Raw genomic sequence first — 23989 nt, 5'->3', positions numbered from 1 at the left:
CATTAAATTGTATCTAGTAAAAAGATTCATTTTGTCTACTACACCATATTATTAATAATAACCACAAATTAGAGATTAAAGTTTATATCAAAGCCTCATAGCTTGAACAGTTGAATTCTAGATTTTTATATAGATTTTTTTCACTACTTGAAAAAATAAAGAATTTCAACAAACTCGTTTTTTAATTAATTAATTTATTCACTTTCACATCTCAATTTTAAGACTATAAGATTAGATTTCTCTATTAATCACTATTAATTTAACATTAACCAATGTAATTTATAATGGTTTATAAAAATTTTCTCAAAACATAATTTCTAAGTTTAGTAATGATGAGTCAACGATATTGTAATTTATAGTTATTTATACAAATTTTCTCAAACCATAATTTCTAAATTTAATGACAAAGACTAAATACCACTTGCTTTTATAGATGCAATATATAAACTCATTTTTTAATTCTAAAAAAATTAGAAATCTTCTCCACATTAAAAAAAAATTAAAAAAATCTATTGTTTTATATCTTTATATAAAAGTAATATAAAATTAACTACAATTAAAATATTTTATTTACTTACATAGAAACAAGACCTTTTTTGTTTTCAATTAATTTATTTCTCAATATAAAATTTTAACTAAGTTATTTTTTTTTTTTTTTGGTTTTTAATAAGTTTATTATAGGTCGAATTTATTAAGTCATATATATATGAACGCAATCTCTTCGATATTGGTGTATTCTCAAATATTGTTTTTGATAAGTTTATTATATGAATTTATTAAGCTATATAAATATATATGAACGCAATCTCTTTGCAATGGTTCGGAATCTGAATGCAAAATCACGCCTATACCAGAGATGAATCAAATGACAAAGTCAAACATCCCAACACCTTCTGGGCACACATTACTATTCTCCGCTCTCTCCACACAGTAACACATTCAACCCAAAAGGTTGAAACCACTCGTTTAAGTTGAGGGCTTGGAACGTTAAACAATCGCTCAGGTTATCTCCCGTCTGCTCTACGAACGAAGAATCTGTCCTTGGTCCATCCTCTAATTAAATTGAATTCTATTCAACAATTCAGGGTCGTCCTCCGCTCCTCGCCCTCTCTGTATGTATATAAAAACAGATCTCCCTCCATGTGAGTAATGCATTGCATTGTATGCCAGCAACAAATATTTCATCTCCAACTACAACTCAACGATAAATCACGTCTCCATAACTCTGATTATCTCAGATATTTCATCTGCAAGTATAGGTCACGTTTCCATACCTCTCATTATCTCTAATATTTACAGATTATCAACCATCTAAAACATCCATCACGGAAGATTTTCACGATATTAGAATGGGAATGTTCCCACTCTTTTTTTGGTTACCGCTTCCCCCGCAAACCAATCCAATGGGAATGTTCCCACTCCTCCAGGACCCCATAAAAGTAGTAATGTTCGATCTTCTCTTAAAGCTGCTCCTCAACCCAATCCCCATGTTCCGACTCCTTCTCACCAACGTAACGTTCATTCTTCCGTTGGGGTGTGGGCAGCACGAGCAGTTCCTGAGTGCCCTCCAGCTTCACCTCATTGCCCACCCAATGCTCCAAGTACTGGATGTTGCCCACCTCATTGCCCACCCAATGCTCCAAGGAGCAGCATCAATTGAAGGTCAATGGAAAGGCGGAGTTTCTAGGGAATTATGAGAGTTCCATTGATTCCGGAAAGCACGCGCCAGCAGATCATAGTAGCATTTCAGTTGAAGGACGACGGTTTGACGGTTCACAACCTGCTCACACTCAATCCTTTAAATCTAGCAGGAAATTAATTGGCTCAAGTTTCTGATGGCTGCCTCTATTTATACATATTGATGTTTCTCGTGCTCCGTATTTCCTTCGTTCAGTTAGAGGTAGAGTATTGTTGTAGGATTTGAAATTAATCATTCCAAGAATAAACATGAATATCGATACCCGTTCATGATTTCATGGCAGCAATAAAAATTGAAAATGGCGGTTCGCTGATCCTGTTTCTTAATTCAATTCCTGTTTCTAAATATTTATTGCAACCGGTGGTTGTTAATGTTAAAAATATAAAAAATAAATAGTCCATATTGTAAAATGGTTTCATGGTATTAATGATTTAAAAAAATACAATTTCTTTTTAAAATTTGAATATATTTAGAAAATGGATGCTACCATTTCCTTGCCCAACTAATCCATCTTTTGATTTAGGATATACATCTCAAAGACATCAAAGTGGTTAACACATCACAGAGCTAAACACGGAACATTTCATTTTAAAATTATTTATGATATACATCACAAGCAAAATGTAGTGGTTAACGTGAAACATTTGAATTAATTTTAAAATTATATATTTTGGATTAATTTTTATGTTAATAAGCTCTTTTTTTTAAATATGATTGAGAACTTTTGTAATACCTTGGTTGAATATAGTAACATTGAATTACTTTACTTTATTGCATTTCTTTAAGTGACAGATTATAGACTTGCTAAAACATGAATGTTTAAATGTAATCATAAAAACATTTAAAATTAGTCATAAAAATAAGTTTCATATTCCAGAACAAAAGAAAGTTAGTTATGGGAGGACATTTTCCCTCCAAACCTCCGTCTCTTGAGACAAGACATCTCAGATGTGAAATACCAGATTCAAATTTGGAGGAGTGTGAGGATAACAAAACTAAACCTTTGAAAGGACACTAAAGGAGGTAAGACGCTTCCAGTCATAGAGTTCTTGAGCTGTTTGGGGGAGTGGAATTCTATTTGAAACCCTAGACTGAATCTGGTTGGGATCAAGTGGTCTTGGGTGAATCCATGATGGTTCTGAATCTGAAATTGTTTTGGATATGCAACTTCTCCTTTAGGATATGCAACTACTCAAGTAGAGTCCATCTCATAAGTCACAAGGAACATTCCTATCCCTGTGTTTTTGTGAATGGCTGGAAGAAAGAAAGATAAGTCTTGAGAAACCTACTATCCTCAAGGTGAAAGTTGTTCATTTGTTTGTAAGGTCTTTAATTGTAATGTATGTTTGAATTATACTGCTTGAAAAATAAATCTAGTGATGCAAAGGGGGTGAAAACCATTGTATTTATATCAAAAGTGTTTCTGCAATCTAATAGAGATATCATGTAAAGAATATCAAAGAGAGAACAATAATAACAGTGACCAGTAGGCTAGAACAACATTCCCTTAGGAGGTCTGAGTTAGTTCTTGGGCCGGACCAGGTTACAGCTGCCTAGAAATAGTTTGGGACTACTTAGAGTTAAGAAAACTATGAACTATACTAATACTGTAAATTGCATCCAAATATATTGACCAAACATAAAGAAGGAAAAATACAATTTATAGCAAATTCTAATGCACTGTGGAACCAACTCACAGATTTAAAAAGGAAAGAACTCTAAATAATACTATTGAAATAAAGATCTGATAATGAGAATAGTTTGCTGACCTTTTATAAGGCACCCAAAAATGAGCCATTGAACCAAAAGTGTTATAATATAGGATAACAACAATTCATAAATTTGTAATTGTGGAATATAAATAATTATATTAAAGAATCCAATATACGTAAGTCTACCAAACGAGCATTCCTTGAAAGCATTCCATTGAAGGAAATTGAAAGAAACTTTGACGAAGTGGGTGAGGCCCAAAAAATTTTAGTGACTAAAACAAATTCTGAACATAGAATACAACCCGAGAATTGGGAAGGTTCTTGTGGCCTAGAATCAATCATAAAAATCAAAAGAGGAACATAGTTTTACATTAACATACCAGGGTTCTTTCTTAGACACTAAACTCGTAAATAACTACACCAACATTACTCATAGTTGAAAGGTCCATCATGATAACAGTGGATAGAGTTCCTATAGAGTAACAAGGTTACGGTTGTGGACTTTTATTTCATTTAAATGGTAGATTGTACCTAAATAATAATAATAAGATTTTGAAAACCCTAGCTCATTATTGAGCCTCACTGCACAAAACTCTCTTAACATTCAACAACTAGAAAATCCCAAGAGGGGCATGCGACCACCCGTGGAAATTCAATAGAGAAATAAACTCTCAAAGAAGAATCTAGGGAAGGGAGCCGTGAATTTTCAAGAAAGGACATCAAGGCACCACGGAAGAATTACTTGTAAGAGACCAACCAAGTAAAAAAAAATATTAATATAGCACACCATGACATTACACTAAAAGAAAAGAAGCTCATTAGTAAGTAAAGAATCATAAAAGGGTTGACCTCAGCGATTCACTACTCTTCAACGAGCAGTAAAAGACCAAGCTAGAATGACAAAAGACAAATTGAGGAAATAGTAAATTGCGAATGATAAGATTTACGTGTTCAAATACCCTCATCTTCTACAATTACCCTTCTCACGAGGATATTCCATTATCACTTGCAAGAAGCGAGAAATGAAACAAATTTATTTGCATTAAAGCATGAAAGAATTTAGTTTAATTGCATGTTAACATGGAAGAGGATGCAATTGTAACTTACCTCCGTAAAAAAACATAGGGTGGGAAATTATGGAAATCCCTTCATTCTCACGAATCCCGTAGGATGAGTGCTAATAGGAGTAATTTGCAAACCCTCGGCCCTCAGGGTTTAAGTCATACGCATAACTAAGCGAGTCGACATAGAGAGATGAGGGTGTCCGCATAAAAATGAAACCTTAGTTTCCAAGTTGCAAAGCTATATTATGACAGGGGGAAATCAGGCAAATGAGCCGCATACGATGTTGGGGACCCTCCAACCACCCCCTTCAATTTACATTGACGATCGGAGCCAAATCTTAGAGAGTCGTAGATCTATTACAAATCCCTAGAGCTAAGAGTGCTATATGACACATGATGGGATGAGATCCTGGATAGATCAAAAGTTAATGTCTCTCAATACATCATATGGCCACTACTGTTAGTTTTGACAACGAATTAGGTAAATTATAAATAAACAGTTACATACCGAATGTTTAGTTATGTAACGGTAGTTAGTGACATGAATATATTGAATGCTCATGTAGAGGCAGAATCATTGTTGAATAAAGTAGATCAAAATTCAGTTTCGAATTTCTTGGTCATTCTATTGTGTTTTTCTTCTCCTATTTTCTTGCTATTCTTTCTACAATCTCTGCTATTCTTTCTACAATTGGTATCAGAGCTCCAAGGGCGTGAAAGGCTGTCATGCGTGACTGTGTCAAGCCTGTGTGAGGCTGAAAGACCTGCGTGAAGAGCCAGAAGAGCGGCTGTGAAGTTGCTGCCTGCGTGGTCGGCTTCAGAACCTGCGTGTGGAGACCAGAACGTTTCCTTTTTTCAGCTTGCCTGAGGTTTGCCAGAATCTGCCAGCCTGTGTGAGAGGGTAGATCTGAGGTTTGCCAGAATCTGCGTTGTTTGCCAGAATTTGTCTGCGTGTTGGTGTTGGCTTCCAGAATTAAATCTTCTGCTCTGCGTGCTGCTGCCCAGGACCGCTGCCTCTGTTCTGTGTGTTGGCTGCCAGAATTAAATCTTCTGCAAATCCGGGTATTTTTTAAAGCAATTTGTCTCAGAAAGTATCTTTTTTCAAAAAGATGTGAAAATAAAATTTGTGCAATTTGAAGATAATTCTGGAAATAAAAGGGGAGGTTTTTTTTTATATATAAATATTGGTGGAGAAGAAAGGGGAAAGGGTTCAGGAATTTTTTGGCTGTTTTTAAACCAGAAAAACAAAAGGGTTTGCAAGAAAGAAAGGATTTGTAAATAATAAAAAAATTATTTATTTTTTTTAAGAAAAATATAAACCCTAGTTTAAAGGCTAAGGTTATTTTTTTTTTAAAGGAGAAAGTCTGAAACCCTAGGAAGGAGGAAAAATGGCCAAGATGTCAAATGCAAGATTTGAGGTGGAGAAATTCACCGGAAAGAGAAATTTTGCTCTTTGGAAACTGAAGGTGAAGGATCTGCTTGTGCAACAAGGGTTGCACAAGGCATTAGATGGGGCAACTAAGAAACCTGCAACCATGACTACTTCACACTCGGAGGACTTGGATGCCCGAGCTCTCAGTACCATCCGGTTATGTCTAGCGGATGAAGTTCTCTTCAATATTGTTGAAGAGACTACGGCGTCAGGATTGTGGGAAAAACTTGAAAACCTCTATATGACAAAATCATTAACCAACAGAATTTATCTGAAACGACAGTTATACAATCTTCGAATGAAAGAAGGTTCAAACATTGCAGAGCATTTGAATGTTTTTAATACACTAATTTGTCAATTAACAGATATGGAAGTCAAGATACAGGAAGAAGATAAAGCCATAACCTTGCTGTGTTCTCTGCCCGAATCATGGGATCACTTCGTAACTTGAATCAGTTTCAGCTCTGTTGATTCTTTAAAGTTTGAATCAGTTGTGGGAGCTCTTCTGTCTGAATAAGTACGAAGGAAATCCAGCACTGAAACAGCTGCATCAGAAGCCATGGTCGCTAGAGGACGCTCAAAGGAAAGAGGAGAAAAACCAAGGGGGTCTTCCAGGTCGAAATCGAAGGGCAAGAAGTGTAAGGCAAAATGTTGGAACTGCGGTAAAGTTGGACACTTGAAGAAGGACTGTTGGAAACGGAAGGAATCCGAAAACCCGAAGAACGAAGCTAATCAGGCTGATTCAGGTATGGTAGACGAAGTTTTATCTGCTGAAGAATTGTGTATGATAGATGAAAATTCATCTGAATGTAATGTATCTCAGAGTTTTGATAGTTGGCTGTTAGACTCTGGTGCTTCGCATCACATGTGCCCACATAGAAATTGGTTTACTTCGTATGAAAATGTAAACGGTAGTTCTGTGTTTATGGGTAACAATGTGTCATGTCAGACTATTGGGATGGGAGATATCAGGATTAAGATGTATGATAACACAGTTAGGACATTAACTATTGTTAGACATGTACCTAATTTGAAGAAAAATTTAATCTCTTTGGGAGTGTTGGATTCAGATGGTTATAAGTTTATAGGTCAAGATGGCGTCTTGAAAGTCTTCAAAGGTGCTCTTATGGTTATGAAGGCAGAAAAGGTCGGAAATATTTACAGGTTAAAAGGAAGTACTCAGGTCGGTGAAGCAGCGGTTGCGTCAGAAAAGGAAGAAGCAGGTACTCGTCTGTGGCATCAGCATTTGGGTCATATGAGCGAGAAAGGTCTTCACATACTGATGAAACGTAAATCTCTTCCCGGTCTGAAATCCTTGAATTTAGATTTCTATAAACATTGTGTGTATGGAAAACAGTGTAAACAGAGATTTAAAGTTGGCAATCATAATAGTAAAGATGTTTTAGACTACATTCATTCTGATCTGTGGGGGTCTTCCCCTGTTGTGTCATATGGAGGTGCATTGTATTTTTTAACGTTCATTGATGATTACTCTCGTAGAGTTTGGGTCTATATGCTAAAAAGGTAAGCTGATGTATTAAATGTCTTTAAACAATTTAAACTAATGGTAGAGAAAAGAACAAGAAAATTTATTAAATGTCTAAGAACTGACAATGGTGGTGAGTTCACTTCTGTTGAATTTGAAGAATACTGTAAGGATGAGGGCATTGTTAGACACAAAACTGCTGTTTATACTCCTCAGCAAAATGGTGTTGCTGAGCGTATGAATCGGACTCTTATGGAAAGAGCCAGAAGCATGATCAGCAATGCTAACTTGCAAAAGGAGTTGTGGGCAGAAGCAGTATCTACTGCTTGTTATTTAGTTAACAGATCACCTTCAGTAGCAATTGATTGTAAAATTCCTGAAGAAGTTTGGACAGTTCAGTCTTGTGATTATTCTCATTTGAGGATATTTGGTTGTGATGCTTATTCTCTTATTCCGAAAAATCAGCGTTCAAAATTAGATCCAAAGTCAAAATGTTATGTCTTTGTTGGGTATGACTATGCAGTCAAAGGATATAGGTTGTGGGATCCTACATTGCGGAAGATAGTCATTAGTAGAGATGTAACATTTGATGAATCCTCTTTGTTAAAATCAAATGTTGAAAGAATTGAACAGGAACATGTATCGCCGAGTCAACAAGTTCAGTTGTAGGCTAAATCTTTCGGTGATAGTCGAAAAGAAGGAGAGACTTCTGGAGACAAAGGTGTTGAAGACACAAAGGAAGCCAAGTTTCTGAACCAGTTCAGCAACCAGTCGCTCTGAGAAGATCTACAAGGGAAAGGAAAACTCCCAAAAGGTATGAAGATTTTGCTTCATCTGTTGCTTTGGTTACTGAAGATGGGGAACCTTCTTGTTATCAGGAAGCAGTAGATGATACAGATAGCGAGAAATGGAAAATGGCTATGGAAGAAGAAATGGACTCCTTAGCCAAAAACAATACCTGGGATCTTGTAGAGCTTCCTGAAGGGAGAAGTGTTATTGGATGTAAATGGGTCTTCAAGCTGAAACGAAAAGTTGATGGTAGTATTGAAAGGTATAAGGCGCGACTGGTAGAAAAAGGGTATTCTCAGGTTGAAGGTATAGACTTTCATGAGATTTTTTCTCCAGTTGTAAAACTTGTTTCTATACGTACTATGTTGGGACTAACTGCGTTGCTTAATCTTGAGTTAGAACAGTTAGATGTTAAAACAACTTTTGTACATGGTGATTTGAACGAAGAGATATATATGGAACAACCAGAAGGTTTTGTACGAGGTCGCAACAGAAGATTAGTTTGCAAGCTTAGGAAATCATTGTATGGTCTGAGGCAGTCTCCGAGACAATGGTACAAGAAGTTTGATTCCTTCATGGTGAGCCAGAACTTTATAAGAAGTGAGTATGATCATTGTGTGTACTTCAAAAGTTTCAATGACATGTTCATTATCTTAGCTTTGTATGTTGACGATATGCTTATTGCAAGCAAAAGCATGGAAGAGATCAACAGGTTAAAGGCTCAACTCTCTAGGACATTTGATATGAAGGATCTTGGAGCAGCAAAACATATCTTGGGCATGGAGATACACAGAGACAGGAAAAATGGTAAGCCTTGGTTGTCACAGCAGAAGTATGTGGAGAAGGTACTTGAAAAGTTCTCTATGAATAATGTGTAACCTGTTAATGTTCGTTTAGCTTCCCATTTTAAGCTTTCTTCGGTTTTGAGTCCTAGAGCTGATGAAGAAAAGCAGTATATGTCTCATGTACCATATGCAAACGTTGTAGGCAACTTAATGTATGCGATGGTATCCACAAGACCTGACATTTCACATGCAGTTGGAGTTGTCAGCAGGTTCATGGCAAATACAGGTAAAGAACATTGGCAAGCAGTGAAATGGGTGCTTCGATATATAAGAGGCACAAGTGATCATTGCATCGTCTTTAATGGTAGTGAAGGATCAGTCTGCGGATATGTGGATGCTGACTATGCAGGTGATTTGGACAAAAGAAGATCTACTACAGGTTACGTCTTTACTCTTGCAGGTGGAGCAATTAGTTGGATGTCAAAGCTTCAAGACACGGTTGCATTGTCCACTACCGAAGCTGAATATATAGCTGCTTCAGATGCCAGTAAAGAAGCAATCTGGTTAAAGGGTTTGCTTGATGAGATTGGAAGGACGCAAGAGAAAGTGAATGTACTTTGTGACAGTCAAAGCGCTATTCACTTGGCTACAAACCCTGCCTCTCATAGCAGAACCAAGCACATTGATGTAAGGTATCATTTTCTGAGACATGTGATCGACGGCGGAAAAGTAGCTCTTAAAAAGGTCATTACACGAGAAAATTGTGCAGACATATTCACAAAGCCAGTTACAGTAGAGAAGTTGCGGTGATGTTTAGCTTCTCTTGGCTTGCAGGAAAGATGATGAATGGGAAAATTGTTGTCAAGGTGGAGTTTGTTAGTTTTGACAACGAATTAGGTAAATTGTAAATAAACAGTTACATACCGAATGTTTAGTTATGTAACGGTAGTTAGTGACATGAATATATCGAATGCTCATGTAGAGGCAGAATCATTGTTGAATAAAGTAGATCAAAATTCAGTTTCGAATTTCTTGGTCATTCTATTGTGTTTTTCTTCTCCTACGTTCTTGCTATTCTTTCTACAATCTCTGCTATTCTTTCTACAACACTACGAGATTGACTCAAGGAGTCGCGAATTTCATTCAAGCCATACAATTAAGTTAAGCTCTAGGTCTGGGACAATAATAACTTAGTTAATGTTGCATATAACATGGATGCATAAATCAAATCAAACATCCTATTCAAGTCGTATAATCAAGTTAAGCTCGAGGTCCGAGACAATCACGATTTAGTTAATGTTGCATATAACATGGATACATAAATCAAATCAAACATCCTTTAATGCAGTCTAAATCAACTCATACATATAGACATTGTGAGATTATTTACAACATATATAGCATGGTAGAGATATTAGATATATGGTAAAATGAAAAATTGTTAGGGTAGGTTACACTTGGTACGAGAGTCGAGGTTTCTACACTATGGTATAATTGGGCATGATAATACAAAGTTGTATTGTATGGTTCACAGAGAGTGGAAACGACTGTGGATGGGAACTGGTGTAACTTTCCCTCACCAACAAGACCCTTTATAGGATCTAGTTCAATACCTTTTGTGGGACCCAATTGAGAAATGTGGATACGATTAGTGGATGACCATCATAATATAATGGACATACTACTAGAAAACGTGAAAGAACTAAAGGCTAAAATGGAAAACTTAAGGGTAGATAATGAAAGTATCATGAATGAATACAAATGGATAATGAAAAGTTTAGTTATAAATACTTTGATTATAATTTACTTAAATATAGTTTTAATAATATCAACAAATTTGATTTAAATAAATAATATATAAGTGATTGAAGGTTTACACAATTATTTATATTATTGGAGATCTTTAAAAGAAAAAAATGTCCAACAATAAATAATATATATTTATTAATTAAGATAGTTTCCTTATTTCATTTTTTAACATGCAGATTTCTAAATAATAAAGATATGTTAACTCAATATTAAGATTTTGATATTTTTTTATATTTTCCATTTTTTTTATTTTGTTAAAAGTTAAAATTGTATAAAAAACATGAAATAAAATTAGCTTGAGTGCTCATTTAATTATGGATAACATTTCATTCATAGAAAAAGCAAGAAATACAATTAGTTAACCCCACAATTTTAACTTAAAATTCTAAATTATAATATTGAACATGCATTGCCTTCAATTACATGATATGAAATATATATATATATATATATATATATATATATATATATATATATATATATATATACTCCATAGTTATTTCTTGAAAACCCAAACCAACACCTTTTATTGCAGTTCCTCTCGCAAGAAAGAGCAACTTGGGCACTTACTCTCTCGATTTCTGTCAATGCTCAGTCCCGAGTGTGACAGATAAAGTAAAGCAGGACTCCAGATTATAAGGCGAGGGAAGAATGCCTTGGTGTGATTCCAAATAAAGTGTGTTACTTCCAAAGGCGCTGACAAAAATGTTGAAAACATCTTAGATTTTATAGTGAGCTTTGAATACCTCATCAAAATAATGTTAAGTGAAAATAAGAGAAATGTAGTGCCGTTATATTTGAATTAGTTCTCATAGCTCAGTCTCACATGCATTGGTGGAGGTTTGGTGTATATGGTTTAATATATTTTTAAAGTAATATTATTTTATTATTGTGTAGTAAAATAATTTTATCCAATTAAAAATAGTAAATAAAAATTTGGTTTATTTTTGGTATGTATAATTATTAATGTATTATTTAAATTTTGTATATTTGAATATATTTTTTATTATTTTAACCTAATTTTATTTGATTTGAAATAATAAATATAAGAAAGTGAATTGATGTTATGTATATTCTTTTAAATAAAAGTTAATATATTTATATGCATATTTATTTTGTAACATAGTTTTCAGAATTTTAATTTAATTATCTATTCATATTAGAGGAGCTCTAAGTTGTAGTTTCTATGAAATATTTTAAAAGGAAATGACTTTCTTTTTAAGGGGATTTTTCCTAGTTACTTTTAACCAAAAGAAACAAAGATTTAAAAAAGCATTAGTTTAAGTTGTTTAATCTACAAGATTCAATTGCAACAACAAGAGCTTGTTAAGGCACTAAATCAATTAATGCAATAAAAAATGTATTTTAAATAACAAAAAATTGCAATTTTGCATGAAATTGTATCTAGTAAAAAGAATCATTTTGTCTACTACACCATATTATTAATAATAACCACAAATTAGAGATTAAAGTTTATATCAAAGCCTCAGAGCTTGAACAGTTCAATTCTAGATTTTTATATAGATTTTTTTCACTACTTGAAAAAAGAAGCTCATCAGTAAGTAAAGAATCATAAAAGGGTTGACCTCAGCGATTCACTACTCTTCAACGAGCATTAAAAGACCAAGCTAGAATGACAAAAGACAATTAGAGATTAAAGTTTATATTAAAGCCTCAAAGATTAAACAGTTGAATTCTAGATTTTTATATAGATTTTTTTTTCACTACTTGAAAAAAGAATAAATTTCAACAAACTCGTTTTTTAATTAATTAATTTATTCACTTTCACATCTCAATTTTAAGACTATAAGATTGGATTTGTCTATTAATCACTATTAATTTAACATTAACCAATGTAATTTAGATTTGTAATTGTGGAATACAAATAATTATATTAAAGAATCCAATATACGTAAGTCTACCAAACGAGCATTCGTTGAAAGCATTCCATTGAAAGAAATTGAAAGAAACTTTGATGAAGTGGGTGAGGCCCAAAAAAATTTATTGACTAAAACAAATTCTAAACATAGAATACAACCCGAGAATTGGGAAGGTTCCTGTGGCCTAGAATCAATCATAAATATCAAAAGAGAAACATAGTTTTACATTAACATACCAGGGTTCTTTCTTAGACACTAAACTCGTAAATAACTACACCAACATTACGCATAGTTGAAAGGTCCATCATGATAATGGTGGATAGAGTTCCTATAGAGTAACAAGGGTATGGTTGTGGACTTTTATTTCATTTAAATGGTAGATTGTACCTAAATAATAATAATAAGATTTTGAAAACCCTAGCTCAATGTTGAGCCTCACTGCACAAAACTCTCTTAACATTCAACAACTAGAAAATCCCAAGAGGGGCATGCGACCATCTGCAGAAATTCAATAGAGAAATAAACTCTCAAAGTAGAATCTAGGGAAGGGAGCCGTGAATTTTCAAAAAAAGTGATCAAGGTACCATGGAAGAATTACTTGTAAGAGACCAACCAAGTAAAAAAAATATTAATATAGCACACCATGACATTACACTAAAAGAAAAGAAGCTCATCAGTAAGTAAAGAATCATAAAAGGGTTGACCTCAGCAATTCACTACTCTTCAACGAGTAGTAGAAGACCAAGCTAGAATGACAAAAGACAAATTGAGGAAACGGTAAAATGTGAATGATAAAATTTACCTGTTCAAATACCCTCATCTTTTGCAATTACCCTTCTCACGGGGATATTCCATTAGCACCTGCAAGAAGCAAGAAATGAAACAAATTTATTTGCAGGAAAGCATGAAAGAATTTATTTTAATTGCATGTTAACATGGAAGAGGATCCAATTGTAACTTACCTGTGTAAAAAAACATAGTGTGGGAAATTCTGGAAATCCCTTCATTCTCACGAATCCTGTAGGATGAGTGCTAATAGGAGTAATTTGCAAACCCTCAACCCTCAGGGTTTAAGTCATACGGATAACTAAGCGATTCGACATAGAGAGATGAGGGTGTCCGCATAAAAATGAAACCTTAGTTTCCAAGTTGCAGTGCTATATTATGACAGGGGGGAATCGGGCAAATCAGCCGCATACGATGTTGGGGACCCTCCAACCACCCCCTTCAGTTTACATTGTTGATCGGAACCCAATCTTAGAGTGTCATAGATCTATTACAAATCCCTAATGCTAAGAGTGCTATATGACATGTGATGGGATGAGATCCTAGATAGATCAAAAGTTAATGTCTCTCAATACATCATGTGGCCACTGCGAGATTGACCGAAGGAGTCGCAAATTTCATTAAAGTCATACGATTAAGTTAAGCTCGAGGTCTGGGACAATAATCACTTAGTTAATGTTGCATATAACATGGATGAATAAATCCAATCAAACATCCTATTCAAGTCGTACAATCAAGTTAGGCTTGAGGTCCGAGACAATCATGACTTAGTTAATGTTGCATATAACATGGATACATAAATCAAATCAAACATCCTTTAATTCAGTATAAATCAACTCATACATATAGACATTATGAGATTAATTACAACATATATAGCATGGTAGAGATATTAGATATATGGTAAAATGAGAAATTGTTAGGGTTGGTTACACTTGGTATGAGAGTCGAGGTTTCTACACTATGGTATAATTGGGCACGATAATACAAAGTTGTATTGTACGGTTCAGAGACAGTGTAAACAACTGTGGATGGGAACTGGTGTAACTTTCCCTCGCCAACAAGACCCTTTATAGGATCTAGTTCAATACCTTTTGTGGGACCCAATTGAGTGTTGGCATTATGATACAAGTGTTGTCCTTGATGGCAACTCACTCAGAGGGATGATACAGGTGATGGCAACTCAATCAAAGGACAGATCTTAGTATAGCAGGTCAAGAGAGAGATATACGCAGGTTAACCTTGATGAAAGTGTGTATACACGCAAGTGAGAAGAGAAAAAGGCACGTATGCGTACACTCATAGGTTCACAGAAGGAAAGGCGCGTACATGTTGGAAAACTATGTTTTGGTCTATGGTATTTGGTCCATGGTATTTTGGTATTGGTCCATGGTATTTGGTCTGAAGTGTTGACCCCAGGTATTGGGTCCAAGGTATTGGTTCTACATGGTTTTGGACCATGGTATTGAGAGAAGCCTAAACCTATATAAGGAGAAGATCATTAGGCCAAGGGTGAGGGGTGCAAGTGATGAATATCTGATGAAGTGTGAGATATAATATGCTGGTTATTGGTTTGTGATGCTTTGCCTGATCTGAACCAAGGATGCACTTATGCAGTTGATGATGGATGATGGATCGGGATCATAAGGCTTGGAATGTATTATCATTATGTGGTTTGATCATGGATAGACTAGATATGAATTATTGGCGCATGTTTTATTGTATAAACGTTATGATTAATGTATGACTAATGTTTGGAATAGCTGCAAAGTTATGAGTAAATATTTGCAGATCTGTATGCGGGTTGGCTTTGGTAAAAGCGCGTATACACATTGGTTTGGTTCATCATAGTAGCATATACATAGAGAGATATGATATTTTAAGTTGTAGTTGGATCTGGTTGTTGTTGCAGAGTGTGTTCTGGTTATTGTGTTTTGATGATAGGGTTTCAGTGATTCAGTATTGGGTGATTCAGAGATTGACGATGCAAGTGTAGTTGATGATTGTATTGCAGTGGTGATTTTTTTGTATTTATGGAGCCAGTCTGAAAATTTACGAAATGTGGTCCCTGGAAGAAAAGAGAAGGTAGTAGCCTTCTGTAGGCCGGCGCCTACGTACTAATAAACGGATTGGCTATTACAAGAGCTAGGGGGTTGGAGCTCCCTTACAGTAGAAAATGGAAAATGAGAGAAGGTTGTAGCCTTCTGCAGGTAGAAGCCTGCGTAGTGGTATAAGACTGCACCAGTACATAAATATTGTAAAAAGAAGTTTCTTATTAAAGGAAGAAAGAGACGAGTTGCAGCAGGTGGTTTTCACCCACATTGGGTTTCCACCTTATATCATGGTGTTCATGTGTGTTGCTTACATGTGATGATCTGTTCTGTTATACTACTCCTATTTATTGTTCATATGGTTAATAATGTTCTGATGCACTCATTAAGGATCAACTAACTGAATCATATGTTTACTTGACATACACTTTTTGAATTACATAAAGTTGCATATACACGCGGCTTGTCTTAACTGAAGTAGTGTATATGAATCTGAGTAAGAAAATGAATAATTTATATTGATCTAATAATACTTATTCCCCCCCCCCCCCACTCTCAGTATTATTTCCAACAATTGGTATTAGAGGGATCCTTTGGTAGAAGCTTGATCGCTTGAAGGAGATCCGTAGAACAACGGGAAGGAAAGCGCGTCAAAAGAAGGAGACAACTCAAAGGAACAATGACAACTTGCCGTTGAGTGGAAGCAAGTATTCAGATCCTGAATCACCTCAAATTGAAGATGGACAAGCAAATGAGGCATCAGATAAATTCATAGATCAGTAAGATTTACCTAGCAAAAGGGAGAGTGCTCTCAAAGAAGAAATTATCAGATTAAAGGCTCAGCTGGAATGTTCCTTCAGAGTTCGTCAAATGCTGCAGGAGCTGAATGAAGAACAAGAAAAGGAGATTCTCAAACTAAGGCAACAAATTGAAGAAGGAAGAAAGTCTGAGGAAATTTTGAAGAAGCAATGTCTGGAAAAGGAAGAACAACATCAGGTTGAGGTAAATATCTTGAAAGGTAAATTAGAAGAAAAGGATAAACTATTACGATTTCAAGACAGTACTAAGATTTTGGATGATATTCTTAGTAGTCAAAGGTCGCCTGCTATCAAAACTGGTCTTGGTTTTTATGAATCTGCTGAAGGTGAATCTAGCTCACAAGGTGAGGCAAGGAACTCTAATGAGAACTCTAAAATGATCAACAAGGAGACGAGAGGACAACCCCATCAACAGCCAAGGAAAGAAATTCCTCAAAGAAAATCTTTTGCTCCTAACTGTGGAAGTGATAAACGATTATTTCCTCCGATGAATAATGTTGAATGTTATGTATGTCATAATCTTGGACATGTTGCAGCCAGATGCAGAAGCAGAATGGTTCAAGACCATCACTTAGAAAGATCATCACGTTCCAGATATTTTAAGGGATATTGTTTTGCTTGTAATATGTTTGGTCACAAAGCCATTGACTGCTATAGGAGGAATATGAGACATGTAAGATGTTATGCATGTAACAAGCTTGGACATATAGCAAAGGAATGCAGGAGAAGATTTTGGACACCATACCAGAAGGAGAAAACATCATCACAGTTGAATATATGGAAGAAAAAGGAAGTACAGCTAGAAAGATGTGGCATAGCAGAATATACAGACATCACAGACTTTGAGGAAGTGGAAAGTGTGGAACATCCGTGTTCTAAATCTCATACGCGTGTTTCATGAAGATAAGTTGCATATATACGCGAGTTAGATGCTGCACAGTCATGTATATGGATCTCTGAAGAAAAACAGCAGAACAGACTGAGGAAATGGCTTTGTCGTGTTATATGATGGTTGGCACAGGCTCAGGGGGAGCATATGCTTCTAATAATGCATTCTTGGCATTATGGTTAGAAGTCTTTGGTGATGATGCTTATGTGGCTAAATGATACACCTTGCAGTTTGATCAAAAGAATGGTATTGCAGGTTACAGAACTGAATGTTGATGGTGCATATCATATATGGTGTATTATAGTGGCTAATGACCATCATGCTCTTTAATGGATTGTTGGTCTTTGTTATAAAGACCTTGCATGTGCTCAGGGGGAGCATGGATGGATTGGTACACCTTGGCATATACAAAGGGGGAGCCCAATCAGAGATTTCAGCAGGTACTCAGGGGGAGTATGGACAACAGAGGGAGAGAACTTCTTGGTCTGCCCTTTTCCCTTGATGTTAAAGGGGGAGAGTGACTTGGTGTGGTGGTTGCCATCAAGTCCAAATGGGGAGATGGTTGGCATTATGATACAAGTGTTGTCCTTGATGGCAACTCACTCAGAGGGATGATACAGGCGATGGCAACTCAATCAGAGGACAGATCTTAGTACAGCAGGTAAAGAGAGAGATATACGTAGGTTAACCTTGATGAAAGTGCGTATACACATGGGTGAGAAGAACAAAAGGCGCGTATGCATACACACGAAGTGTGAGATCTAGTATGCTGGTTATGGGTTTGTGATGCTTTGCTTGATCTGAACCAAGGATGCACCTATGCGGTTGATGATGGATTATGGATCAGGATCATAAGGCTTGGAATGTATTATCATTATGTGGTTTGATCATGGATAGACTAGATTTGAATTATTAACACATATTTTATTGTATAAACGTTATGATCTGGGTATGACTAATGTTTGGAATAGCTGCAAAGTTATGAGTAAATATTTGCAGATATGTATGCGGGTTGGCTTTGGTAAAAGCGCCTATACATGCTGGTTTGGTTCATCATAGTAGCGTATACATAGAGAGATATGATATTTGAAGTTGCAGTTGGATCTGGTTGTTGTTGCAGAGTTCTGTGTTTTGGTTATTGTGTTTTGATGACAGGGTTTCAGTGATTCAGTATTGGGTGATTCAGAGATTGACGATGCAAGTGTAGTTGATGATTGTACTGCAGTGGTGATTATTTTGTATTTATGGATCGAGTCTGAAAATTTATGAAATGTTGTCCCTAGAAGAAAAGAGAAGGTAGTAGCCTTCTATAGGCCAGCACCTACGTACTAGTAAACGGATTGGCTAGTACAAGAGCTAAGGGGCTGGAGCTCCCTTCTAGTAGAAGCTGGAAACGAGAGAAGGTTGTAGCCTTCTGCAGGTAGAAACCTACGTACTGGTATAAGACTGCACTAGTACATAAATATTGTAAAAATAAGTTTCTTATTAAAGGAAGAAATAGACGAGTTGCAGCAGGTGGTTTTCACCCACATTGGGTTTCCACCTTATATCATGGTGTTCATGTGTGTTGCTTACGTGTGATGATCTGTTCTGTTATACTGCTCCTATTTACTGTTCATATGGTTAATAATGTTCTGATGTACTCATTAAGGATCAACTAACTGAGTCATAAGTTTACTTGATATATGCTTGTTGTATTACATATAGTTGCGTATACATGCGGTTTGTCTTAACTGAAGTAGCGTATATGAATCTGAGTATCAAAATGAAAAAGTTATATTGATTTAATAATACTGATTCACCCCCCTCCCTCTCAGTATTATTTCCAACAATTGGTATCAGAGCGGGTCCTTTGGTAGAAGCTTGATCGCTTGAAGGAGATCCATAAAACAACGGGAAAAAAAGCACGTCAAAAGAAGAAGACAGCTCAAAGGAACAATGACAGCCTGTCGTTGATTGGAAGCAAGTATTTAGATCCTGAATCACCTCAAATGAAGATGGACAAGCAAATGAAGCATCAGATAAATTCATAGATCAACAAGATCTACCTAGCAAAAGGGAGAGTGCTTTCAAAGAAGAAATTATCAGCTTAAAGGCTCAGCTGGAATGTGCCTTCAGAGTTCGTCAAATGTTGCAGGAGCTGAATGAAGAACAAGAAAAGGAGATTCTCGAACTAAGGCAACAAATGGAAGAAGGAAGAAAGTCTGAGGAAATTTGAAGAAGCAATGTCTGGAAAAGGAAGAACAACATCAGGTTGAGGTAAATATCTTGAAAGGTAAATTAGAAGAAAAGGATAAACTATTACGATTTCAAGACAGTACTAAGATTTTGGATGATATTCTTAGTAGTCAAAGGTCACCTGCTATCAAAACTGGTCTTGGTTTTTATGAATATGTTGAAGGTGAATCTAGCTCACAAGGTGAGACAAGGAACTCTAATGAGAAATCTAAAATGATCAACAAGGAGATGAGAGGACAACCCCATCAACAGCCAAGGAAAGAAATTCCTCAAAGAAAATCTTTTCCTCCTAATTGTGGAAGTGATAGACGATTATTTCCTCTGATGAATAATGTTGAATGTTATGTATGTCATAATCTTGGACATGTTGCAGCCAGATGCAGATGTAGAATGGTTCAAGACCATCACTTAGAAAGATCATCATGTTCCAGATATTTTAAGGGATATTGTTTCTCTTGTAATATGTTTGGTCACAAAGCCATTGACTGCTATAGGAGGAATATGAGACATGCAAGATGTTATGCATGTAACAAGCCTGGACATATAGCAAAGGAATGCAGGAGAATATTTTGGACACCATACCAAAAGGAGAAAACATCATCACATTTGAAGATATGGAAGAAAGAGGAAGTACAGCCAGAAAGATGTGGCATAGCAGAATATACAGACATCACAGACTTAGAGGAAGCGGAAAGTGTGGAAATGGCTCTGTCATGTTATATGATGGTTGGCACAGGCTCAGGGGGAGCATATGCTTCGAATAATGCATTGTTTGCATTATGGTTTGAAGTCTTTGGTGATGATGCTTATGTGGCTAAATGATACATCTTGTGGTTTGATCAAAAGAATGGTATTGCAGGTTACAGAACTGAATGTTGATGGTGCAGATCATATATGGTGTATTATAGTGGCTAATGACCATCATGGTCTTGAATGGATTGTTGGTCTTTGTTATAAAGACATTGCATGTGCTCAGGGGGAGCATGGATGGATTGGTACATCTTGGCATATACAAAGGGGGAGCCCAATCAGAGATTTCAGCAGGTACTCAAGGGGAGTATGGACAGCAGAGGGAGAGAACTTCTTGGTGCGCTTTTCGCTTGATGTCAAAGGTGGAGAGTGACTTGGTGTGGTGGTTGCCATCAAGTCCAAAGGGGGAGATTGTTGGCATTATGATACAAGTGTTTTCCGTGATGACAAATCACTCAGAGGGATGATACATGCGATGACAACTCAATCAGAGGACAGATCTTAGTACAACATCATGATGGACCTTTCAACTATCAGTAATGTTGGTGTAGTTATTTACGAGTTTAGTGTCTAAGAAAGAACACTGGTATGTTAATGTAAAACTATGTTTCTCTTTTGATTTTCATGATTGATTCTAGGCCACAGGAACCTTCCCAATTCTCCGGTTGTATTCTATGTTCAGAATTTGTTTTAGTCACTAAAATTTTTTGGGCCTCACCCACTTCGTCAAAGTTTCTTTCAATTTCTTTTAATGGAATGCTTTCAAGGAATGCTCGTTTGGTAGACTTACGTATATTGGATTCTTTAATATAATTATTTATATTCCACAATTACAAATTTATGAATTGTTGCTATCCTATATTATAACACTTTTGGTTCAATGGCTCATTTTCAGGTGCCTTATAAAAGGTCAGCAAACTATTTTCATTATCAGATCTTTATTTCAATAGTATTATTTAGAGTTCTTTCCTTTTTAAATCTGTGAGTTGGTTCCACAGTGCATTAGAATTTGCTATAAATTGTATTTTTCCTTCTTTCTGTTTGGTCAATATATTTGGATGCAATTAACAGTATTAGTATAGTTCATAGTTTTCTTAACTCTGAGTAGTCCCAAACTATTTCTGGGCAGCTGTAACTTGGTCCGGCCCAAGAACTAACTCATGCCTCCTAAGGGGATGTTGTTCTAGCCTACTAGTCATTGTTATTATTGTTCTCTCTTTGATATTCTTTACATGATATCTCTATTAGATTCCAGAAACACTTTAGATATAATTCAAACACACATTACAATTGAAGACCTTACAAACAAACAAACAACTTTCACCTTGAGGATAGTAGGTTTCTCAAGACTTATCTTTCTTTCTTCCAGCCATCCACAAAACCACAGGGAAAGGGATGTTCCTCGTGACTTATGAGATGGACTCTCCTTGAGTGAGTTCATATCCAAAACAATTTCAGATTCAGAACCATCATGGATTCACCTAAAACCACTTGATCTGGTTACTCTCCTTGAGTAGTTGCATATCCAAAAGGAGAAGTTTCATATCCAAAACAATTTCAGATTCAGAACCATCATGGATTCACGCAAGACCACTTGATCCCAACTAGATTTAGTCTAGGGTTTCAAATAGAATTCCACGCCCCCAAACAACTCAAGAACTCTATGAGTGGAAGCGTCTTACCTCCTTTAGTGTCCTTTCAAAGGTTTAGTTTTGTTATCGTCACACTCCTCCAAATTTGAATCTGGTATTTGGCATCTGAGATGTCTTGTCTCAAGAGATGGCGGTTTGGAGGGAAAATGTCCTGCCCATAACTATGTTTTGTTGTGGAATATGAAACTTATTTTTAAATTACTTTTGAGTATAATTTTATGACTAATCTTAAATGTTTTTATGATTACATTTAAACATTCATGTTTTAGCAAGCCTATAATCTGTCACTTAAAGAAATAAAATAAAGTAAAGTAATTCAATGTTACTATATTCAACCAAAGTATTGCAAAAGTTCTCAACCATATTTAAAAAAAAACACTTATTAACATAAAAATTAATCCAAAATATCTAATTTTAAAATTAAATCAAATGTTTCACGTTAACAGCTACATTGTGCTGGTGATGTATATCATAAATAATTAAAATTAAATGTTCCGTGTTTAGCTCTGTGATGTGTTAACCACTTTGATGTCTTTGAGATGTATATCCTAAATCAAGAGATGGATTAGCTGGGCAAAGAAATGGTAGCATCCATTTTTTAAATATATTCAACTTTAAAAAGAAATTGTATTTTTTTAAATCATTAATACCATGAAACCATTTTACAATAAGGATTATTTATTTTTTATATTTTTAACATTAACAATCACCGGTTGCAATAAATATTTAGAAACCGGAATTGAATTAAGAAACACGATCAGCGAACCGCCATTTTCAATTTTTATTCCTGCCATGAAATCATGAACGGGTATCCATATTCATGTTTATTCTGGGAATGATTAATTTCAAATCCTACAACAATACTCTACCTCTAACTAAACGAAGGAAATACGGAGCATGAGAAACATCAATATGTATAAATAGAGGCAGCCATTAGAAACTTGAGCCAACTAATTTCCTGCTAGATTTAAAGGATTGAGTGTGAGCAGCTTGTGAATCGTCAAACCGTCGCCCTTCAACTACGATGCTAATATGATCTGCTGGCGCGTGCTTTCCAGCATCAATGGAACTCTCATAATTCCTTAGAAACTCCGCCTTGCCATTGACCTTCAATTGCTGCTGCTCCTTTGAATCCGAAGGGCAACATCGAGGACTTGGAGCATTGGGTGGGCAATGAGGTAAAGCTGGAGGGCACTTAGAAACTGCTTGTGCTGCCCACACCCCAACGGAAGAATGAACGTTACGTTGGTGTGAAGGAGTCGGAACATGGCGATTGGGTTGACAAGCAGCTTAAGAGAAGATCGAACATTACTGCTTTTATCCGGTCCTGGAGGAGTGGGAACATTTCCATTGGATTTGTTTGCCGGGGAAGCGGAAACCAGAAAAAATGGGCCTTCCTTAAAGAAGGACGTCGACATAAGTAGGGCTAGAGCAGTAAGTAGAATGACAGAAACATTAGTTTTCATTTTCCTGGGGAAAGGCATCGTGCGTGGAAGGCTCTAATATCGTGAAAATCTTCCGTGGATGGATGTTCAAGGAAGGCTCTAATATCGTGAAAATCTTCCGTGGTTGGATGTGTTATACTTGCAGATGAGAGCTATGGAAACGTGAGCTATACTTGCAGATGAAATATCTGAGATAATCAGAGTTATGGAGACGTGATTTATCGTTGAGTTGTAGTTGCAGATGAAATATTTGTTGCTTGCTTACAATGCAATGCATTACTCACATGGAGGGAGATTGTTGGGTATTTTTCTTTTAAATGGGGAAAAATACCAAAAAAAAACAAATATTCAAACACACAGAGGCAATGCTCTATTTTTACTTTGCTCCAGGATCTTTTATGCACAGAAGACTTAAAAAAATTCACTGAGTAACAGAGTATTTCACCACCATAAAAGATTTCTATTTATGAAAACAAAAACTGATACATCCTCTTTTACTGAGAGGGATTTTCGAAAAACAAATACTCTGCCTCTTTTACAAAATGATTTTTACACTGCTGTGTAAAATCATCATTCACTGCTGTAAAATCTCCATTCACATTTACTGGTGTAAAACACTTTTACATGCTGCTGTAAAAACAAAATTTACACATGCTTACCCAAGAAAATTATATGCCTCCCCTGCTTGCGGTGTTTTACTTTTC

This window comes from Pinus tabuliformis, chromosome 3_1 (genome assembly GCF_031772625.1).
Source record: "Pinus tabuliformis cultivar Carrire ecotype Pingquan chromosome 3_1, CPIR1, whole genome shotgun sequence".
In the NCBI taxonomy this organism is placed as follows: Eukaryota; Viridiplantae; Streptophyta; class Pinopsida; order Pinales; family Pinaceae; genus Pinus; species Pinus tabuliformis.
This window is presented reverse-complemented; position numbering follows the sequence as displayed.